Source organism: Danio rerio, chromosome 16, assembly GCF_049306965.1.
Source record: "Danio rerio strain Tuebingen ecotype United States chromosome 16, GRCz12tu, whole genome shotgun sequence".
Taxonomy (NCBI): Eukaryota; Metazoa; Chordata; class Actinopteri; order Cypriniformes; family Danionidae; genus Danio; species Danio rerio.
In genome coordinates this window covers 33222501-33244965 of record NC_133191.1, presented here as the reverse complement: position 1 = coordinate 33244965, position 22465 = coordinate 33222501, and the positions used below count along the sequence as shown (strand labels likewise).

Below are 22465 nucleotides of genomic sequence, written 5' to 3'. Positions count from 1 at the left end.
GCAACAGGGGCGTATGGGGTCGAATCGTGCACGTTGTGCTGTGTGGACAGTTTTAGAGCAGGTGGAAGGACGGTTTGGACGTGATATGGTGTGTCGGCTTGTTGGAAGTGTGTTCTTGGCTAACCACGAGTGTGTGTGTGTGTGTGATGACAGTAGTTGCTCTGTTCCGCCGATGCGCGGTGGGAAGCCAGGAGCTCGTCGGCAACAGCTTATCAGCCAAAACAGCTGGAGCCCTCAGCACCTCCTACTGAGAGGACACACGTACACCAGCATCTCCCACCTGAAGGAGGACAGACAGTCACTAACTCAGGCTACAGCCAGAGAACGAGAAAGACAAACACAACTTGCACGCAAGTACACACGCATACGCCTTATGTCTTAAAATCTCCCCAAACCGGCTTTAAAAGTATAGGTTGTCCAATGCAACCACACCTAGGCTCATACCCAAAATGCAATGTGGGATAAATGAGCAGCATAGGCTGGTGTTGTTGATTCAAGTTTTTCAACTTTTGCATGACACTTAAGTGGCTGGTCTGAGGAGAAGAGAAGTGTACTTATGATGTACTTATGATTTTTTTATTCCAAAATCATAAGTAAAATTAATGAATACATTTTGTCATTTTAGGTGGCCCAGTGGTTAACACTGTTGCCTCACAGGAAGAAGATCACTGGTTCAAGTAGTTTAGATGGAGTAATCCTTAAATTATACCTTAAACCCAACCTCATGACTCTATTAATAAGGTTGACGAAATCCAAGTGAAAGCTGCTACTAGTTGCAGCTGCTATTTAGTCTAGCGTCAAGCTGGGGCTGGGTCAGTTGGCTTTCTGTGTGGAGTTTGCATGTTCTCCCCGTGTTCATGTGGGTTTCTTCTGGGTGCACCGCTTTCACAGAGTCTAAAGACATGCGGTATAGGTGAGTTGAATTATATAAATTATCCATAGTATATGTGTGAAAGAGTGAGTGTATGGTTGTTAACAAGTACTGGATTGCAGCTGGAAGAGCATTCACTGCGTAAAACATATGAGGGAATAGTTGGCGGTTCATCCCGAATATCAGAAAATACAATAACAAATTTAAACTTTTAATAAAAATAAAAATTGATAGGTGAAAATAAACTAACAGTGGATGATGGCAAATGTAATAAATATGATAAATATCATACATAATAAAAAAATGTAATAATTTCATTAAGCTTTTTTATGCATTATACCAAAATTTGCAATACAACTATGTATTTTTGTGAGTTCTGCTAGATTAACACTCACTTTCGTCCAAAATCTGCTTCAAATTACTACTTTAAAGGGCACCTATGATGAAAATCATCTTTTTGAAGCTGTCAGAATTGTGTGTACTGTAAATATAGTGTGTCCACACTCATATTAGGGTGATTTAAAAACAGTGTCTTTTTTTATTTCCTGATGGTAAAATAAGATCCAAATCCCTCCCATTTTGAGGCCCACCACAACATGATGTAGGAGTGCGGTTTTCCAACACTCCGAATTGATTGACAGCCATGTATTAACATGTCTCCGTAGTAAAGCGTATAATCATATCAACAAGACAGGATGTGTGCAAAGCAACTGTGATCAAAAGATCTGTTTAGCACGCTGTGATCATCAATCATCATCAAATGTGATCAAGGATGAGTTTTACAAGTTTAAAATGTTTTGAAAACAGTGCATGTTTGTAATGATTTACAGCGATTTACTTCAGCTTTACTTCTTTTCAGCTTTACTTAAACACCACAGCCGTGTCAGTACGATTATACAAAAATATAATTCAATCCCGGTTTGTGAACGTTAAATCTTTTTTTTTTTTTGTACATATACATAACATGTATCTATACAGAAGTGGGTATTAATGTGTATCCTTTCACATTTGCCATGCAAAAACAGCACAAAGTTGAACAAACTTGGTAACCACATTGTGTGACTCATCATTGCAGAAAGGCTTGAATTAACTTCACAACAAATACATAAAATAATCATTAGGAAAGTTCTTAAAGTAGTATTTCTCACAAACATTATGTGAGATCTGCTTCGTTCATGTCTGTCACTGTGCTGTTTATCTGATGCAGCCAAGGCAAAGATTGAGGTACAATCTGACAGGCACTTGGAAACGGTGAGCGAAGAAACCTTGCATTAAAGGCACAGGCAACAAAAACAGCTACAGCTACATTATGTTCAGAGCAAAAAAATCCAATATTCTGAAAGGTATAATAAATAATCCGATGGGTGTTTTGAGCTGAAACTTTACAGACACATTCTGGAGACACAAAAGACTTATATAAAATATTAAAAAGGGGTAAAATAGGTGCCCTTTAAACTTCAGATGAGAAAGATCTTTACTTCATCTTGCACTTCAAACTCTCTGGGCAGAAAGACGTGAGACAGATAAAGCATCGCTGTTAAAAGAATATGAAGGAGATAAACAAACCCATTAGGTGAACATTACTGAACCCCCAGTGGCCAAAACACAGACCCCCCGACAGCTTAACCTGCATTGAGTGCGAGAGGAAAAAAGTGTGTGTTTGTGCGGTTCTCTGCCTGCCATTGTAATGAAATTAGAGAGAGAAGTCCATGTCTGATTTATGGCTGTGTCAGGTCTGAAAGCACCTCTTTTACATAAAGGAGAGGCACTTCCAAAGCACACGATTTATCATTCCCATCTCTCATCTCACCATCCATCCTCATTCACGCCAAGGCTCATCTCCAGCCTTCCTCCGAAAAACTCTCTCTCTTTTTCGCAGCAAGGAGAAGAGCAAGAGGTGTTTAACCTTGCCGTTATTTACTGTCCCGCATAGACTGGTTTGGAGGCTGGGAGGGACAGATCGTATCCAGAGGAGCTTAACTGCGGATGCACATCACACTGGGCTACTTGCATTGTATTATGCAGCTGTAACAAAATAGAGGATTATGGGCTGCATATAAGGTTATAATAAACAGGCTTTGCCCCGGATGGGTTCACCTCTGTCGTGTGGAAGGAGAGGATCTGTATGTGTGCGTGCCTAACAGCAGGAAGTTTCATAAAAGATGTGTGAAGATTGAAACAGGGACATTGTGTACAGCTGTGAGGCATCTTTTGTTGCTGAAGAGCTGCAGGGATGTTGGACTGAGAATAGGCTGAAGACGTCAAATTTGGCACATCAGGCGTGATTTCTGAGCCACCAAACAATGTGGGCTGTTTAGAAACAAGTTTTCGGAACCAATCTGATCCAAACTTTTAGTTTAGTCTGAAAAGGCACAGGGACAACTGAAAATATACAGCACATGAACCATAGTTTGAATTGGTTTAATTAACGACTCTTGCTCTTGAACTTTCAAACTGATTCTTAATAAAATAGTGCACCCAGTGTAGCTTGATTCCCAAATGAATCACTCTTTATAGAACAAATTAATCATGCGAGCCAAATATTTAGCGAATTAAGAAAGCCAGAAAACAAGAAACCATACAGCACAAGCTTTGTAGACTGAATAGATAGAGTCCATAAACAAATGGCTATCATGAGTAGGGTTGGGCCAATGTCGACCAATTTGGCATTGCACGATGTCCGATCTGAAAGATTGCGATAGACTATGGCATCGTCATCGTAGGCGGCAGTGAATTATTTATTAATTCATAATGAATTAATTATTTGTAGCCTACCGTTTCAACTACCCGCATGGTCTTTGTTTTACCCATAACCAAATCATAAATAAATAAAGATAACTTGCACATAAATTACCACCTTTTAATCACTTTTTCTACGGGACTCTGTCATGAATAGGAAGAGTGATCTTTATCGTTATAATGTCATCGACAAACTTGGTTGGCAAAAAAGGTGCACAACCAACAGGAACCAATAGAACCAACAGTATCTGAGGTTTTCGCAAAAATTACTAAGTACAAGCGCGAAAGCGAAAGATTGAAGCAGTGTACTGACACTGTGACACATTACCTGATACGTCCTTGATAAACTGTCTGGCATGCACTGCTCTCTGGGGTGACTGCTGGAGTCAGACGTGGGCATAGCCTACACTGCAGTGCATGACAGAATGTGTGTTTGTTTGTGTGCGTAAGGTCATGTGATGTGCCTATTCAGCGGCATAGTGTGGAAAGAGGACTTTTCAGAAATGCTAGATGAAACGCCAGTGTGGAGGTGGATCGTTGTTGTTCTAAAATGCCATTTTAAAGCTAAGATGTATTAATCTAAATGGGGCCTTGTGTATTTTTCACGAGCAGGGTGGAGGATTGCGATGCCGGCTCAGCATTGTGACATCTATCGGCCATCCGCGATGGATCATCTTATCAATCCAACCCTAATCATGAGAGATTCTAAAACAAAAATAAACTCAGCCATTGCTGTCAGATTTCTAAAACATAGACCACAGGTTCCAAAACCAGTTCCCGGAAAGCCGCAGCTCTGTACAGTTTACTTCCAACCTGGCTTTAACACACTTACCATATTACCACTTAATCAAATAATCTAAACATTTGACAAATTCAATTATTTTTTTTCCACCTAAATAATCTTTAAGAACATCCCTCAACTAGTTCAACAGGTTAACCAGAACCAATAATCTTATAATCTGAGCAAACAAGCCTGGAAGATTAGCACAAAAAAAAAAAAAAAAAAAAACTAAAACATAGCATTATACTCCAAGACAGGCTCAACAACAGACTGCAAATTAACACACCCTTAGAAACCTACGCTAAAACATTTTACAATGTCCTCTGACATTAACCTTCATGAGTGATTGATTGTGCGTCATAAGGTGAGGTGCAGGGTACAGGAAGCTCGACAGATCTGAGATCTCACAAATGCTCATCATTTTCGAACACATTCCAGAAAGAAGCACACGCAAGCTATCACCACAGCTTTAGCATGTGCTGTGAGCTTTCGCAGGAAAAACAACAAGCACATGCAGCATGTCAAAGCGTGTTTCTGTGGCAGCTTGGTGAAAGTCTCGCAGGGTTCTCAGACAAAACAGCTCACAGAGAGCTTGTTTTACCAGTTATCTTTATTTAAATCGCAGTAAACAAACAGCTACATGTGGTCAGGCATGCTAAAAAGGCTTGACGCTAGACTAAATGGCAGCTGCAGCTAGAAGCAGCCTCCACTTGGATTTCGTCAACCTTATTCATAGAGTCGTGAGGTTGGGTTTCAGGTATAATTCAAGGATTACTCCATTTATCAAGACACTAAACTACTAATAGCTAATTGCCATTTGAAGCAATTAGAGCAAGTCTGGGAAACTGGCCCATACAGCAGGTTTCAACAGTGTCAGAACGAGGTGAAGGAGTAGAGAGGGAAAGAGGGAGATTGAAAATGAGGGCAAATGGTGGAGGCGTCTATGTAATCGAATGTGCTAATTAACCTTAGCGCTTCCCAGGGAGAACAGGTGGAGGAAGAGAGGAATGGAAGGATGGATGCGTCTAATGAATGCTCCTTCCCACACGGTGATGCTTCCTGCAAGCAACCCCCCCCCCACCCCCCGGGGAGGTTTGTTGGGCTGGGCTGATGAAGACGACTGGCGGGGAGAGACTAACGTGAAAACGGGACGATCAATGAGTCTGGTCTAAAAGCCGTCGCTAAGAAAAGCAGCTGGTGCAAAAGCGATTGTCAGAAAAGAAGAATTTAAGGCACAGGGAACGAAATTAATGTCTTTTATCTTTGGGACACTGAATACAAGACAGACTGAAAAGAAAGGAGAGTCTTTGTTCTGCCGCCAAACAGGTCACTGTCTAACAGCACCTCCTCAGAGTGAAGGACACTTCAAGGAATGGAGGTCTATTAGAGTGTGTGTGGGGCTGAAATCAAACTCCGAGGTGAGGGGTCCTCATCAGGAGTCCCTGTCCCTGCTGTCATGTCCCCTTCTGTCCCTCTGAGAACTGTCCTAGTTTCTGATAGTTATCTGTCACGGTGTCAAAGCTCCACTTTTTCTGGCACCAAAATGTTCCTCGGCTATTGTTCAGCCAAATTAAAAGACATTGCATAGCCAGCCATTTAAAAGCTATAGTTTACCAAAGAATTCAGTCATCATTTACTGTTGTCCAAAGAAGGACTCGTTTTAAAAACTGTGGAGCCGATTAACTTTTTCACTCAAGAAATCTTTTGTGGTATCTAAAAGGAAAAAGAACAAAGTAACACTTTACATTAAAAACATTGATTTGCTGGCACTGAACCTGTTGAACAGCACTTAAACTTGATTGATAAATGAACAAACAGTTCTCGAACAAATCTGAACTGTGAGATAAACAAGTGCAAGATCTCAAGCTGTCATCAGACAATGCCTGAGAGCAGACCATCAAAATCCATTAAACATTATTTCCAGGTCTTTCAAGTTGTTTTCGTGCAGACCCCCAAGGTACTACTGCCGTAACCTATGAATGAAAGTTGCAATTTACAATGTTGCCATCCAGCATGGTTTTGGTTTCTAAGCTGTATGTTTAGTTTGTAGAAACACCACTTCAACATTTAGCCATTGAAATATCAAACTGAATTGGGAGTTAAAAAGTAGTAAACAAATGTAAAGGAAATCCTTCACTTAGAATTCGAACACAATATGGTGTTCTATTTAGTGGATAGGGAACAGACAAGTTTCAGACAAGGCAACAGTTATCCTGCTTTAAAAGAAAGTCTTGAAACTGAAGTGTGAGTGATGTTGCAAAAAGAAAAAACTTTAAAAAAAAATGTATGGATGTAAGTTTTATGGAACTGAAAATCAGACTTTTTGTTACTTATCCATCGGCATGGGTCAAGGTAGAGGTTGCAGCAACTATTCAACAATCTAAAGGTTTTTTTCCATTGCATGTATGACTTGCTTCAGTTTGGTTTAGAATTTTTAGGCCTTTTTTCAATGCCATCTGTAACTAGTACCTGGCACTTATGTTAGTGAGGTTCCAAGCAAGCAGTAGTGTTAACAAAATGTGATCTATGCAAACTTCTGATCACCGAGTCAAACTTACAGAAGTTTGAAAGAATAAAAACAGTGAGAGAGCTCTAAACTTAGAAAAGAGACCCCAACTAATGTTATTAAGAGACGTTCAGGTCAGAATGAAGTGTCTAGCCCGGCCCCAGAATGCTCCCCCTAGGTCATAATTCTCAAACTTAATTCCAACGCTAATTCAGTTAAAACCCTAATCAAGCACAGCCAATCCAACTAATCAAGGTGTTAAAGACTACTATGGACTATTAAGCAGGTTTTACTTGGAGGTGGTTGAAGCTAAACTATGCAGAGCTTTGGTCCTCCAGGAACTGAGTTTGAGACCATTTCCCTTGGTAGATATTGTTTAGAAGGTGAGGTGTCGGGGTGGTGGAATGATGCTAAAGTCATAAGATAATGGAGGTAGGACGAGTTTGGCATTCATGAGGGTTTGGTCTAATGCTGATTAAATAATAGAATGATTGTCAATGATGTAGTAGAATACAACATGCTCCTCCCGAAATTTGTTTATAAAATATCACTAGTCTGCAGCAGCCCCTGCTCAATAACACCATTCAATCTGTTGCATCCATTGCATCTGTGTTTTGGTTTGGATAGTTTTTCACATGTAGGCTTCTGTTGTGTTTACACTGATGCCATGACAGTAGAGGCAGCGCGACTATAATGATAATTCCAGTCACTTAAAGCAGTACTAAGCTGCAGTGGAAATGCAAACCAATCTAAGCAAAACTGAACAGAAGTGAGCCAAGCTGTTCACAACTGTACGGCACAGTGGAACGCGGATTAATTCCCAAATCACAAAATCAAGTCATACTCTTAATGTTTTCTCTTTCAAGAAGCTGCTTCATTTGGATAAACCACATCACAATAGGGAAGCCTAGATAATCACAACTTTCTCTTTCATACCGACTTTAATACTCAAGCCCACAAATGATTCTACTCATTAGCTTCCAGATTAGTATTAGCAGTTGATCATCTTCCTGCATGTCTGGGTACCAAAAGGTCCATTAACCCCCCGCACACCACAGTGCAGAAAATGGCACCTGCAGATGGACACGCACAGCTGCTCTACTGCACAGACAGAGGAAACAGGAGAGAAGAAGAAAAAAATACTGCACACTTAACAAACCCATTTCACACAATCTGGGTTTTAAATGCTGAACACTGAGGCTCAGCATGACACTAACTATGCCAAGGTCATGGGCTTGATTCCCAGGGAACACACAAACTGATTAGATGCATACATTGAAGGCGCTGCAAGACATTCACATACAAGCATCTGTCAAAAGAATATATGTAAATTGAATATAATTACTGCATCATTAAAGTGTAATGAACCTAAACAGCCTAAAGTGTCATGCCTAGCTTAGGTTGTACCCACACTACGCTTTCTAAACTGTGCCTAGATGCATTTGACCCTCATTTCCCAGCTTGTTTGACAATTGTGAGTGCTCCATATGGTTTGGTTGGCCGTTTGGAAGAGGTGTACCAGAGCGTGGTTCAGTTGTGCTCAGGCGCAGTATGCTTATAGTGTATTAATAATAATAATAATTAATAATTCCTTACATTTATATGGCGCTTTTCTGGACACTCAAAGCACTTAATACATTGGGGGGAATCTCCTCATCCACCACCAGTGAGCAGCATCCACCTTGATGACGCGACGGCAGCCATATTGCCTCAGACTGCACACCACACATCAGCTGATTGGTGGAGAGGAGACAGAGTGTTGAAGCTAATAATTATAAGAGGATTCTTATGAGGCCAAAAGACAGCGCTCACTGAGCAGTATAGAGCCGCCATTAATTTACTGGGGCGTTAGGACCCACACTGACTGCATGTTGAGTGACCCCTGCTGGTCTCACTAACACCACTTCCGGCAGCAACCTAGCTTTCCCAAGTGGTCTCCCAGCTAGGCACTGACCAGGCGCAACCCTGCTTAGCTTTAATGGGCAACCGTAAGTGTGAATGCAAAGAACACTTAAGCGCAAAACTGTAGACGCAACATCACTTTTAAGGAACTATTTCATATGAATTTATTAGACAATTAAACTAAGTGAACTTTTTTTAACGGTTCAGACCAATTATATTGTTAGGAAAAAGGAATTTTTTAAACATAATTTGGTCTCTTTTTCTTTTCATTAAACAGCTGTATTTGTGTTGCTTGGAGGTGGTGTATTAACTGAACTTTTTCTCGAGTCAGATATGTTTTGCATACTAATTAAGCATTTTTGCAGTAGAGACAAATGCTTGTCAAAAATAAATATGAGCTTTGCAGTGAAAATTCTTGTGAGCACAGACTTTGCAAGTCTTGTGCTTTTTAATGTTGTGCAGAGAATTTGTAGAAAAAGAGGACGTATGTATGGGTGGGTCAAGGTGGACTGGAGAATGATTGACAAGTCACAAATTTCACCTGTTAATATCAGCTGCCTATATAAGTTGAAGTGAAAGAAAGGAAATGAAAACCATGCACACCTCCTGAATCTAACTTTTGCATTGCATTGAGGATACCAGAATCCTGTGAATCGAATTATTCATTTGTATCCAGTAAAGTGCTGATATGTTAAACCTTGAAGAAAAACCTCTCCTGAGCCTTTAATTGAACATGCATGGAATTAATTGAATATTCCAGCAATGTCTGATTACATATTCCATTAAGATGAATTTCACAAAATAAAAGAAAATGTTAACATTTACTTACCAACATTTATTCATTAATTTATTCATTTTCTTGTCAGCTTAGTCCCTTTATTAATCTGGGGTCGCCACAGCGGAACGAACCGCCAACTTATCCAGCAAGTTTTTACGCAGCGGATGCCCTTCCAGCCACAACCCATTTCTGGGGAACATCCACACACACATTCACACATATATACACACACACACACATTCATAACTCATACACTACGGACAATTTAGCCTACCTAATTCTCCTGTACCACATGTCTTTGGACTGTGAGGGAAAACGGAGCATCCGGAGGAAACCCACGTGAACACAGGGAAACCATGCAAACTCCACACAGAAAGGCCAAGTGAGCAGAGGCTCGAACCAGCGACCCAGCGACCTTCTTGCTGTGAGGCGACAGCACTACCTACTGTGCCACTGCTTTGCCCCACTTACCAACAAATATTATATATATATATATATATATATATATATATATATATTTTTTTTTTTAATAAATTGGTCTTACACTTCATATTTTCAGAGTTTTCTTATGTATGCAAGTAGGCCTCTGTTGGTCAGTGTTGACCATGGATGATGTTTTCTAATTCTTATCTTGAGGACTGATTGTCTGAGACAGCATCGTGACTGAAGAGGCCAATACTGGACAGGTATTTGCTAGAGGTTGATATTTTAGCATTATGGGATGTGTTGAAACAAAAAGCATTTAGTATTAGTAACGTTTTTTTTTTTTGTTTTTTTTTTGGTGGGGTAGTTAAAGGGTTAAGTTGTGTCAATATCTGTTTGCCAAACAAATGATAGATACAGAATGTTTTAAGGAAATTTATCAAGAGATGCATACTTTTTATATCTCAAAACTCTACTTTTGTGATTATAAAGTATTTAAAATGAAATTATTATTCAGTACAGATGCTTACAATTATATAAAGATGATTTGAAAGTGATCAACATTGGTCATTTTCTTTGCATACTGATGGCAATAAAATATTATATATATAAAATATTAAATTACATTACATTATATTACATTATATTATATTATATTATATTATATCACATTATATTATATTATATTATATTATATTATATTATATTATATTATATTATATTATATTATATTATATTATTTTATATTATATTATATTATATTGTATTATATAATATTATATTATACTATATTATAATAAAATTAAATTATATTAATGGCTTCCATGACATGATGGTCTATCATGCTATGATGCTTTATTTGTAAGCAAATTTGTGAAAAAAAATAGATGCTTCCTTGCAGTTTCCTTGTTTTATTAAATAAAGGATTTCAGATAAAAATCAATTATCCACCATATTTGAAAAGTTCATTTGCAGAAACAGAAAACTACTTTCATAAATCATGTTTATTGCAAATTAACTCTACAGCGCACAATAAAAATTTATGGAATTTAATTTGAAAGAGTTACACAAACTAATCATTGGTTTTGTAATCAGACTCAAATTCTTGTACCTAGATTCAACTTTAACATTTATTCTGCTTATTGGCTGTCAATATAAAGACTTATCAGTTGTTGCCATCAACCAAAAATGTCAACATCAGTGCATCTCAAGTAAAAGAACATTAACAGTATTATAATGTAAATGTTATGTGCATTTGAATAAACGCTATTATAAAGAGCTAATGCTTGAGTTCATTAAATAAAATGACAAATGTACTTTACACAAAAAGGGCACTCATTGCATTCACCGATCACCATTTCCTTCGAGACATCCTTTGTGACATCATCAAACTGTCGACAGACTGAAAGAAGCTGCTAAGTTGTGCTCTCGTCACCTCTCGTTTTGACGCTTGCCTCCAGCTTCAAGTCTATCTCTCCTTCTGTTTCGCTCTATCCGTGTTACCTGCAGCCTCTCTCACCAGGTCCATCACCGCTCTGTCTCCATGGCAACGGCTGCCAGGGCTGAACGGGCAGTTTTATGCGAGTCCAAACACAAGCGGGTACATGTGAGGGTATGGCCGGACACATGCAGAGCACAAAGACACTAAAGAGCTCTCCATAACAGAGATAGCCCCGTCTCCTCGCTCCCTTTTTCCTCCCGGCTTCCTCTCTGAACACTGCCAAAAGCGCAGAGATGGAGTGAGAGAACGAGCGAGAATGAAAGAAAAAGGGAGTCAAAGACAGAGCCGTCTCTGTGAAACTGAATGGGGTTGTAGGAGAGACTGCATATAGAGCCGAATCAGAATGTTAATGTGGGCAGACAGTGAAGAGAGAACATCCTCTGTGTCTGAATGTCATCTCCCGTAACAAGGTAACACGGGTAGGCGCTTTGCCGTGGATTCGGCCAGGTGATGGATATAGGCTTTTATTTATTTCGCTCTGCCCCCCTGTTCGCTTTCACGCAATTATTCCTTCTTGCCCTCTTCAATCTCTCCATCCACCTCTCCATCTCTCTCTCTCTCTCTCTCTCTCTCTCCCTCTGCTCCCCTCCGTGTGATCTATGGCTTCATTTCCAGCAGGTCTTTCTGCCAGAATAAGATTACAATCTGTGCAATTGAGCAGAAACTCGATGGATTTTGTCCCAAAAAAGAAAAAGAAAAAGAAAAAAATGTAAAAGAGAATCAAGTGGACAAGAAAAAATGTCCTCCTCATTTCTCAAGCTTTTTTTAAGATTGGAAATTAACACAAACTAGAGCTACAAAATATATCATTTCAGCATCGATATCGCAGTGTGTGTCTGCAATGGTCACATCGCATGATATGCAATGTTGAGTAGGGATTATAGTTGATCAGCACAACAGTTGAAAATACATGAGATTTGTGACGTCATTGCAAAGCATAACCATAACAGTGAAATTTGATCTTTGCATGTGCTTTAAAGGCACTTCAAGAGAGTTTAAAGGGCCATGAAACCCCCCTCTTTCGGTTTAAGTGTACCTCAGAATTTTTCAAAAAATGCTCCGAGATGGGCGTGGAACTCTGCGAGCAGAGGGAGGAGTGGGCGTGGCCAGCAGAGTAGGGGAAAAAGAGGGGAGCAAACAACTGTTGTCAGTCAGCTCACAAAACGAGACACAAACTCTGAGGAGACGCATGATTTTATAGTTTACAAAGTTAAAATGCAAATAAATACACAGTAAGTAATTTAATACCCTGCTGTATTTGTTATTCATATTTCATACACATAACCACAATTTGTTTTATCATTATAAAGATAATCATGTTTATATAAACACTATAAATGAGGAGGACTTCTCTTCTCCTGAATCCCTGGGTCTGAATGCAGACACAGTGGATAGCAGTGCAGTAGGTCTATTGCCCTGTGTATTTTAACCATTAGCCCTGTCGGTAATTTAGAGGATTTTGAACATGGGCAAACACAGCAGCACGGATATAGGCAATGTGTCTGAAAGATAACAAACTCAACTGATAATAGACAAAGTCTGCCATTCTCCAACTTTCGTACAGCTTGCTTACTTGCCTTGCCTTGCCTAAATTGACAATCTGGAACACACACAGACACAGGCAGACACATAATTTTTCGTATATCTTTGTGAAGACTTATAATAAATTTATTGTTTCTAAATCTAAATCCAAACCTCAAACGAAACAATCTGAATTTTCACATTTGCAAAATACCTCATTTTGTGTAATTTATAAGCATGTTAACCCATGATTAACCCTCAATTTAGGTGACATTTAAGTCTTCATAATTCCCCACTGGGATATAAAAACAAGTATACACGCACAACATTACAAAAAATAAAAAAATAAAATAAAATTAAAAAATTTAATTAAAATTAAAAATGAAAATACATAATAAAATAAAATAATACAATAAAAAAAATCAATAAAATAAAGAAATGAAATAATTTAAAAATTTTTAAAAATAATTTATATTAAAAGGTAAATAAAAAATAAATAAAATAATCATATAAAATGAAATGATAAAATTAAATAAATAGAATAGAATAAAATAAAAAAGTAAAATAAAATATTTTTAATTAAATAAAAAATAAAAAATAAACAAAGTTTGTGTATTAATTAATGTGGTAATGCTTGTTTATTTTCATCATCTTGACTTCTCCAGTTATTTAAACATTCCTCTACATCTCCCAAATAACATAATAAACGTAAATTATTATACAATGTGAACACATATACTACATATACAAATGTCAGCCAAACATCCAAACATAAATATATACATACAGCAGTATAAACCAAATACCAAAATCTCAAGCGGCGGACTCATTTCTACCACACTCCATACAGTCACATGCCCAGCCCTACAGGGATTTATTCAAACGAGACATGATGATGTAAGAAACAGGTATGCAGACGCAAAATGAGTTTTAAAAAGGCAGCAAGTATGCCGACAGAAAGGCAGAGATGGAAGCAACATTGGTATACGAAGCAGGCGTCTGAGTGTGGGAGTGAGGGGCGTACGAGCTCTCTGGCCTTTCAAATGGCTCGTTATCGTTCTTTGCAAAAGGGCAGAGACACAGATAAATGCAATATCATTAACGGCGAACGCACACATAACACGCGCTACCTTTAGCAGTTACCACAGATACAGCTGTTCCGTCGGCTTCTTGGTCCATTACGAAAGCTCAGATTCAAACAAACAGTGGATATTTTCTAATCGTTGGAGAACAGTCTGTGCTTAAAAGGTTTTAAATTAAAAGGCGACTGTGTCAATATGTTCGATTTTGAACAGCAAGGCCTTTAAGGCAAAGACACTGTAGTTGAAAACTGCTGTTTATTCATTGCACCAGTCAATTGTGGGACTTTAGGCTTTTTGACTTTTCAAAGGATTTTTTTTTTCTTTTTGTCAAAAGTAAAGAAAGCAAAACATATTTTAAACCACTGGTATGATCAATTTAGGCTGGTAAAACTTTTTATTTTAAGTTTCAGTTCAATAAATACACATAAGTAATGTGAAAACATATTATTTATGGTTTGTAAAATATACAATGTCTATACCAGGAGAGCTCAAACTCGGTCCTAGCTCAGTCCTAGCTCCAACTTGCTTCAACACACCAACCTGTAAGTTTTGGTATACCTAGAAAGAGCTTGATTAGCTGGTTCAGGTGTGTTTAATTGGGGTTGGACCTGAAATATGCAGGACACTGGCCCTCCAGGACTGAGTTTGGGCACCCCTGGTACATAAGATGTCTACACTCAAAAATTATTTTTGTTGCTTGTTCAAACTACTTATTTTAAATTGTAAATCAACACAATTCTTACGTTTTTTTTTTTTTAGACAACTTCATTTTATGTTCAGTCTACTTACATTTGAAACAATCAAGTTAACTCAAATGATTTGTGTTGGTACAACATGAAGGAATTGCCATAAATAAAGGCCATAATAATTATTTCTAAATAGACAATGTGCTTTACTCACATCATATACACAATGTTTAGGTTACAAATACATTTAAATCTATACTTCACCCAGTTACAAAGCCACTTAATTTCATGTATTTTAGGAGATGTTGATGAATTAATATGTTGTAAATCCAGTAACTCTAATATCTCCACTAAAGCGTAGGATATGTTGGCACTCTAGCTGGGCGATATTGAAAAAAAAAAAAATATCACAGTATTATGTTTCACGTCATTCGGTATCGCTAATTAATGGATATGTTATTAACAATCGATTTTAGGAATGTATGACTTTTTTTTATATTTAATCACTTTGTTTTCATTTACCAACATTACTAAGGCAAATAGTTTTAATAGTCAAAAACAAACAAAAAAAATGTGGCGCCCATCACCAATTATAGATCAACTAATATGATCATTATTAAGCTGATTAAATGAAAAAAATACATGTTCTTCCACACCTTTTAGAAACAGAATATCAAGTATTTTGCAATAAAATTAAGATGTTTTTCAATGCCTGAAAAAAATCTAAAAAGGATCTATGATGAAAGCATCGGATCTGTGATGTCATGTGAAAAAAAGAGATGTGTCGCCATGGAAACTTTAAAGAGATTGGTAGTATTAATTTATGTTTTAAATTATGACATTTAAAAACAATCTTGCTGGAAGGAGTCTTTAAAAACTACTAAACATGTCTGTAAAAACCTTTGGCTTTAATATGTCAAAAAAAGTAAACAATTTTTTGCACCACAAATGCATGTAAAATAGCACATAACCAATTAAATAGTGCATTGTTTGTGTGTTATAACAAGCCAATTCAGAACACTTGAAATACAAAAAAATAAATAAAAATGAATCTTAATGCAATCAATTTCGCATGGAAATTGTGATAAATATTAGATTGTTTGTTTTTTAACTATTCACCAGGAAAGTCTTGCTTTTATAGGTTTTAAATTAAAAGTAGACCATCTTAATATGTTTTTTAACCACAAGATCTTTAAGCAACTTAAAGTCCACCAAAATGTGCACTCTGTTCATGTAAAGTCACCTGTCTAAATGGCCACGCGAGGAGGAAACAGGTAAAGAGGTCTGCTTGTCCTCTCAGATGTTCTGGGTTACAGCAAGAACTGCGGGGCCTTTAATGCGAGCTAACAGCCAGTGGAAAGGCAGGAGCACAGAATGACTGCAGGCCTCTGTCACACCAATTACATCCAGCCAGACATTTCTCACCTCCCTCAAGCAAAGGCCTGCAGCTGTGCACAACACAGCCCTGAGAAAAGACATTCACAATCTATACAAAACCCTACAGAGGGCTTCAGAGAAAGAGAAACTTTTGTTCAGGGAGAAGAGAAAGCAAATCTGTTTTTATATAGTGGCTCACTAATCTAATGGTTAAAAAATCTAAAGTGTAAAAAGTTGAAGTTCTTTATTATATAAAGTGGAAATAATAAATAATATAGATAAATCAGATTACTGATTTAATTAAACAATTTATTTATCATTAATTAAGGATAATCAAGTGAATTCAAAATGGTAATATAGTATTTGCATAAATATTTATTTAAATACACTAACTAGCAGTACTTTGTGGTCCGTATGTTTTTCTTTTTGATCAAAAATAAAATAAAATCACAAATATTGTGAAAAAATATTACAATAATTATATATATATATATATATATATATATATATATATATATATATATATATATATATATATATATATATATATATATATAGTAGGGAGATTAAGTAATGAACACGTCATGTTTTTTTCTCAGTGAAATAATATTTCTAAAGGAGCTGTTGACATGGAATTTAACCAGATTTTGGTAAAAACGCAAACAATGCAAACATAAAAATAAAACAAAACAAAAAATCAAAAAAAAATTATAATAAAAAAATGTTATGTGTAACAATAAAATCACACAAGGAGAAAGTACTGAGTACTGAGCTACTGAATTGTTTTTAATTCTTTATATGAAGGTTTGTTTTAGTGAAAGCTGCTTAAAGATGACTCTCGTAAGAAGAACTAATAAGAATTTATGCAAGTTTTAATGTAAGTTAATGTAAGTTTTTCACAGAATTCAACAGAGTGTAAAAATCTTGATGGTTCTGTGGGTCTCGTCTGTCAAATTTGATCTTTAATTCGTATTATATATTAGATTCAAGTAAGGTGATTGGCTGGGCCATTCTACAGCCTGATTTTCTTTCTCTGAAAGCATTTGAGAGTTTCCCTGGCTGTGTTTTGGATCATTTTCTTGCTGAAATGTCCACTCTGATTTCATCTTTCATCATCCAGACAATGTAGATGCTGGACTGAAGCAGCTGATATTAAATTACAATGACGAAGGGCAGAGGCTTGCTGAATAACTACTGAGAGATTTCACCTGCTGTCTAGGCTTTCTACACCTCCCTTTCTTCATGTGTTTAATATGCCCTTTGTCATTTCATTTTTATAAAGCATAACTTCAATTGTAAAAATATGTAGAAATATGTTTTCTGAGAAAAATTGTGACATGTTCAATACTTGTTTTCCCTGCTGTATACACATTCTAACTTCCATAAGCCTCAAAATACAGTAAATATTTATAATACTCTTGTGAAATACTCTAGCATTTAAAAATCAATTGCAAGTGCTTTATTAACACAACACACTCACACACACAGAAAAAAATATTTTTAAAATCCCATTGATTGATTTCATTCAATCATTTTCTTTTCGGCTTAGTCCCTTTATCAATCTGGGGTCGCCAGAGCGGAATGAACCACCAACTTATCCAGCATATGTTTTATGCAGTGGATGCCCTTCCAGCTGCAACCCAGAACCACACACAAACACTATGGACAATTTAGCTTACCCAATTCGCCTGTACCACATGTTTTTGAACGTGTGGGGGAAACCGGAGCACCCAGTGGAAACCCACGCAAACACAGGGAGAACATGCAATCTCCATGCAGAAATGCCAACTGACCCAGTCAGAGCTCGAACCAGCGACCTTCTTGCTGTAAGGCAATTGTGCTACCCACTGTGCCACCCTGACCATCAAATCTGATAGATTACAAATGTGAAACATGACTCAATATACTAAATTGAGTTGGTAAAATAAATCCAATTTCAATGCTGTTTAAAAAACTGGGGACCTTCTACAAGGAGTTCCCCATGCAATTTTATGTTTTATTGTGTTAAATCAACTTAATAAAAAATAGCCACTACAAAAATACAAAAGGCTGCCGAGCACAATGTAGTTAAGTAGTGTTGTTATGTCTAGTGAGTTAATCCAGCCCTCGTTTCAAGCAGCTTGACTTTTCACTACTGCACAATACCTGTCCACTTTACTGCTTAGTCTGGCCACAAATCAGCCATTTAGCCAGAAAGAGAACGTCTGAACGACATGCAAAGAGTCCATTCACAGTTCATTAGGTTTGTATATGGTGTTAAGGGCCAGGTAAGTCTGAAATCCATGACACCCACAAACCGCCGAAGAAAAACCTCGTTCAAATCATGTCAGTCTACAAACAGCTGCACAACTAATGCAGGAGGAAAAAAATGCTGCGATAAGATTAACTGTCCATCCAAAATAATAAATACAATCTATTTCACACATTTAACAAAACAATACCGATTCTTCAGCTTCCTATTAAAGAGTCTCATATAAAATAAAATAAAAACATTTTAGAAAGACATTTCTTTTTTTTCTATTACCTTTCATATTTGATTGTGAAAGTAAAAATGTCAAACTTCAGGATGTGTGACGTTCACTCTAGACATCACAAATACACATTGGCATGCAAAACAAACAACAGAAGAGCCAGTAAGATTAACTTCAACCAAGATCTCTGTTACGCTGCGACAAATCTCCCAAACTAGCATCCAGGACTCTGATCATCTGAGATTATGTGGTGAGGAATGAGAACAGTAATCTTCAGAGATCATTGCACTCTGCCAGCATCTGTGAATGTTTGCTATCTGTTAGCGGTTGTGTAACATAAGATGAAGAATAATGATTTTCTTGTCTCTGTGATGACAAATTAATGAATTATGAGAGATATACATCACTCAAGCAGGACTGGCTGCTTTTAACACATGGTCAAGTCTTGATTGAAGAGCTATTGTAAATACAATAGTATTCGCACACAGTTTAGTTAAAAACAAGAGTGACACTTGATTTGACTATCAGAAAACTTCTACATTCACATTTTTATAAAACAAATTGCCACTTTAAATAGTTTAATTAGAAAAGAATCAACATATACAATGTTTCTTTTCACTTATCCCAATTTGTGTATTAATTTTTAAATTGTACATTTCAAGACTTTATTTTACAGTCAAAATTTCACTGACATTTTTTCTTGACCAGCATCAGTTCTGGTTTTAACTACCAATAAGTATTTCTTTTAAGGATTTTAACCCTTTGAAGTTCCCATGAAATAAAAATGAAATAAAAATAGATGTTAGTTTCAGTCTGATAGTTTTAAGGACATCTACAGTCTGTGGAAATATAAATTTCTATCATCTAATTCCAAATGAACAATAATCTACGTATAACTGAAAAGTTATAATCTTTGGTTTTTAATTATATCATTTCATTGACATGCCAGCGAGGAGGGACATTTAACCTTTGCCTTGCTGACTACAAGCTAAACCAAAGTGATGCAATTATCGGTTTCACAGCATGGCTGTATCTATTGTCTTCCCTGTCTCCAGAACATCATTTGCACATTGTTGTAATGATGTACTTATATATTGATGAGATCAGACCTGGAGAAGGCATGGCACCCAGACTTCATTTGCATGCTTTGTTTGACTGTCCCCACCATGACTGACCCCACCTACATGCTGTACCATGTATAAAATGTATAGTGTTTGCTGTGGAGTTTAGAGTTTGCTTTCGATGACGCCACAGCCACGCTGAGTTCTTCTTATTAAAAAGGATTTTGCTTTGAAGACAACCGAAAGATTCTCCCTGTTTTTTTGGGGCTCTTAGAAGTTTACAACAAGTCCTTTTAGAAAATCATCAAAATGCCTTTGAAATAATGACTTTATTTATTTATCTTACAGTCCTAAATCACAATCACATTCCAAAAACCTTTTACAGGCTTTTGAAAAGTATTTGAAGACTTCGCTTAACCTGTGCGCTCTTCATTTTTTTTTTGTTGAGATTATGTCAAAAATGCACATTTTAAAGCACTCCATGGGACCTTTAAACTATGACTTGTTTACATAATGCTACTGTTGTTTATGAGCCCACTGCAAAGAGGGCATTAGAGTAAAAACTCAAGTGTAAAGCCTGTTTCACACCGTAAGCATGAGTAGCACATGCTTTTTTGACGTTGATCTTAACAGATTAAAGCTTTCATACTGCATCCATCAGCAGTGCCATGATAATTTCAGTGCTGGGTCTATTTTTGTCGCATTGTTTACACTCAATTAAAGTGACAGTGCATTGATAATGACCAAAAACACATTGAAGGACAGTAAAAAGTAGCCATTTTACCCAGTAAGTGCATCAATAATATCCACTGATTTTTATATATTCAATCAAATGAACTTAAGCGATTAAAACGGCAAAAATTATTTATTTGGGCCCAAACTACAAAAACAAATTTAAAACAATTTTTATAATAGTTTTCTTTGTAATATCATTATAACTATATTGTATAAATATTATAACTTTAGGCCCAAATCATCCTGAAAAAAAACTAAATTACATCACAGGTGATGACCGAGTGCACCTTAAAAGTCAGAAATTGAACAAATGAGAAACTCCTCATAGAGCTTGAGAAGCATACAGTTGTTTAGAATCTATATAATTTGTAAAATAAAGACTTGGGGGTTAAGGAAACAGCATAGGAGGAAGTTGACATTGGGCCTTGGTGCAGTTGAAAACTATAAAAAAAAGTGTATTTATAGATAGATAGGTAACTAGATAGATTAGACAAAGATAGATTGATCTGTGCTTGCGATGTGAAACAGACGTAATTCTAATTAAAAGCTACACTTTATTTTCATAGAGTACAGTAAATTGCTTTTTTTCAAGTAAGCTGATGCATAATTGCTGACAATGTTCAAACATATTCAGACTACATTGATCAGATGCATTCTTAAACGATATTAGTTTTGCTGAACGCTAGTTAGTGATGCACACATCTAGGTTACATGCACAGGGAATCCGGGTGTCTAGCAATAATAAAAGATTACACACTTGTTTTATTGCGGGTGGGTTATGGATCAATCATGAATTATTCAAACATATAAATTATGAATGTGTTTTAAACTTTATCAAATATGCATTTAAAGAAATGTCCCAAAGTTGTGGAGATGTATGTGTTCTAATAAAGAAACAACCATATAGTTTGTGTGTTGCAATAATGGCTGCAGCAACATTCCCATTAAAGTCTGATGGGAGTAATAAAGTCTGTGTTTATGTTAATAAAATATAGGCTAATCTGAAGAAAAGCCAATCTTTTGTTTATCTAATATTTATTACAGACGCACAAATTAGCTCCAACGTCGCTGAATCTGAATGATTCAAAGCCATGTTTAAAACAGGCTTATTAATGTAACGATCTCTCAGATTTCTATATCAGAGCAAATGAATTCTGCGGGTGGGTGGCTTTGATTGGTGGATGATTTGTTTGAAGCAGCGGATTCAGAATTGAGCCGAGCCACGCATCTTCAGTGCACATATTCAGCTAGACGCCACTTCCAGCAAATGTTGACAGTTACTTGATGTTCGCTAATAGCACAGCTCTGCTATTTCTGACTTCTTTTTAACCCTAAGTGAAGAACAACTTTGAGTAAATCAGGGCCTCAAGATGCAAAACATTACTCATCTGTTTTCATAAAGAGCAACTCCAGAGTCACACCTGTTAGTAAATACGGCTGTGAGAACGAGCCAAAGCGACTGCACCACACAAACCAATGATGATTCCACATCTGCATATTCTCTGGAGAGTGCACAGATGAGTACTTATCCCAAAAATCTCATTACATTAGGAGCTACGGTGCACTTTGGAAATCCTTCAGACATCTGTTGAAAAGTCCCGCAAACCTTTGCACGTGTGTGCGTTTTAGCACGTCCTCGTCTTATCAGCCTTCTTCAGTTTAAAAGGTGGTGATGAAAAGGACAAAAATTAAACACCTCCACAAAACATCTTCACAGCTGTTTGAGCGAAAACGGTGAAGAGCGCGCTTGATGGGAGATAATTAGTATTTACTATGAATAAGTGAGGATGCCATTAGCAGGTCTTTGTCTCTGAGACCCTGTCAGTGAATGCCTTGCGAGTCCTGTGTGTGAGACTCAACTTTGAGGTGGTGTAATCTGCGACATAGCAACGCAACGATGGAGCAAACTGAGACCGACTTGCTTTTTCTCTCAGATGACAAGGCTGATTTAAATATCAAAACAGAATATAAGATGGTAATTAAAACCCAATTACTCTGTACGCGGTTGAAAAGTCAATTAGAGACTTCTGA

General features: G+C 37.0%; 1 protein-coding gene across 3 annotated transcripts in view; it reads right to left on the bottom strand.

The window, feature by feature from the left end:
- sema6cb (semaphorin 6Cb) overlaps window positions 1-22465 on the bottom strand; it is a 274253-nt gene that overhangs the window by 180663 nt on the left and 71125 nt on the right. The window lies entirely within an intron of this gene.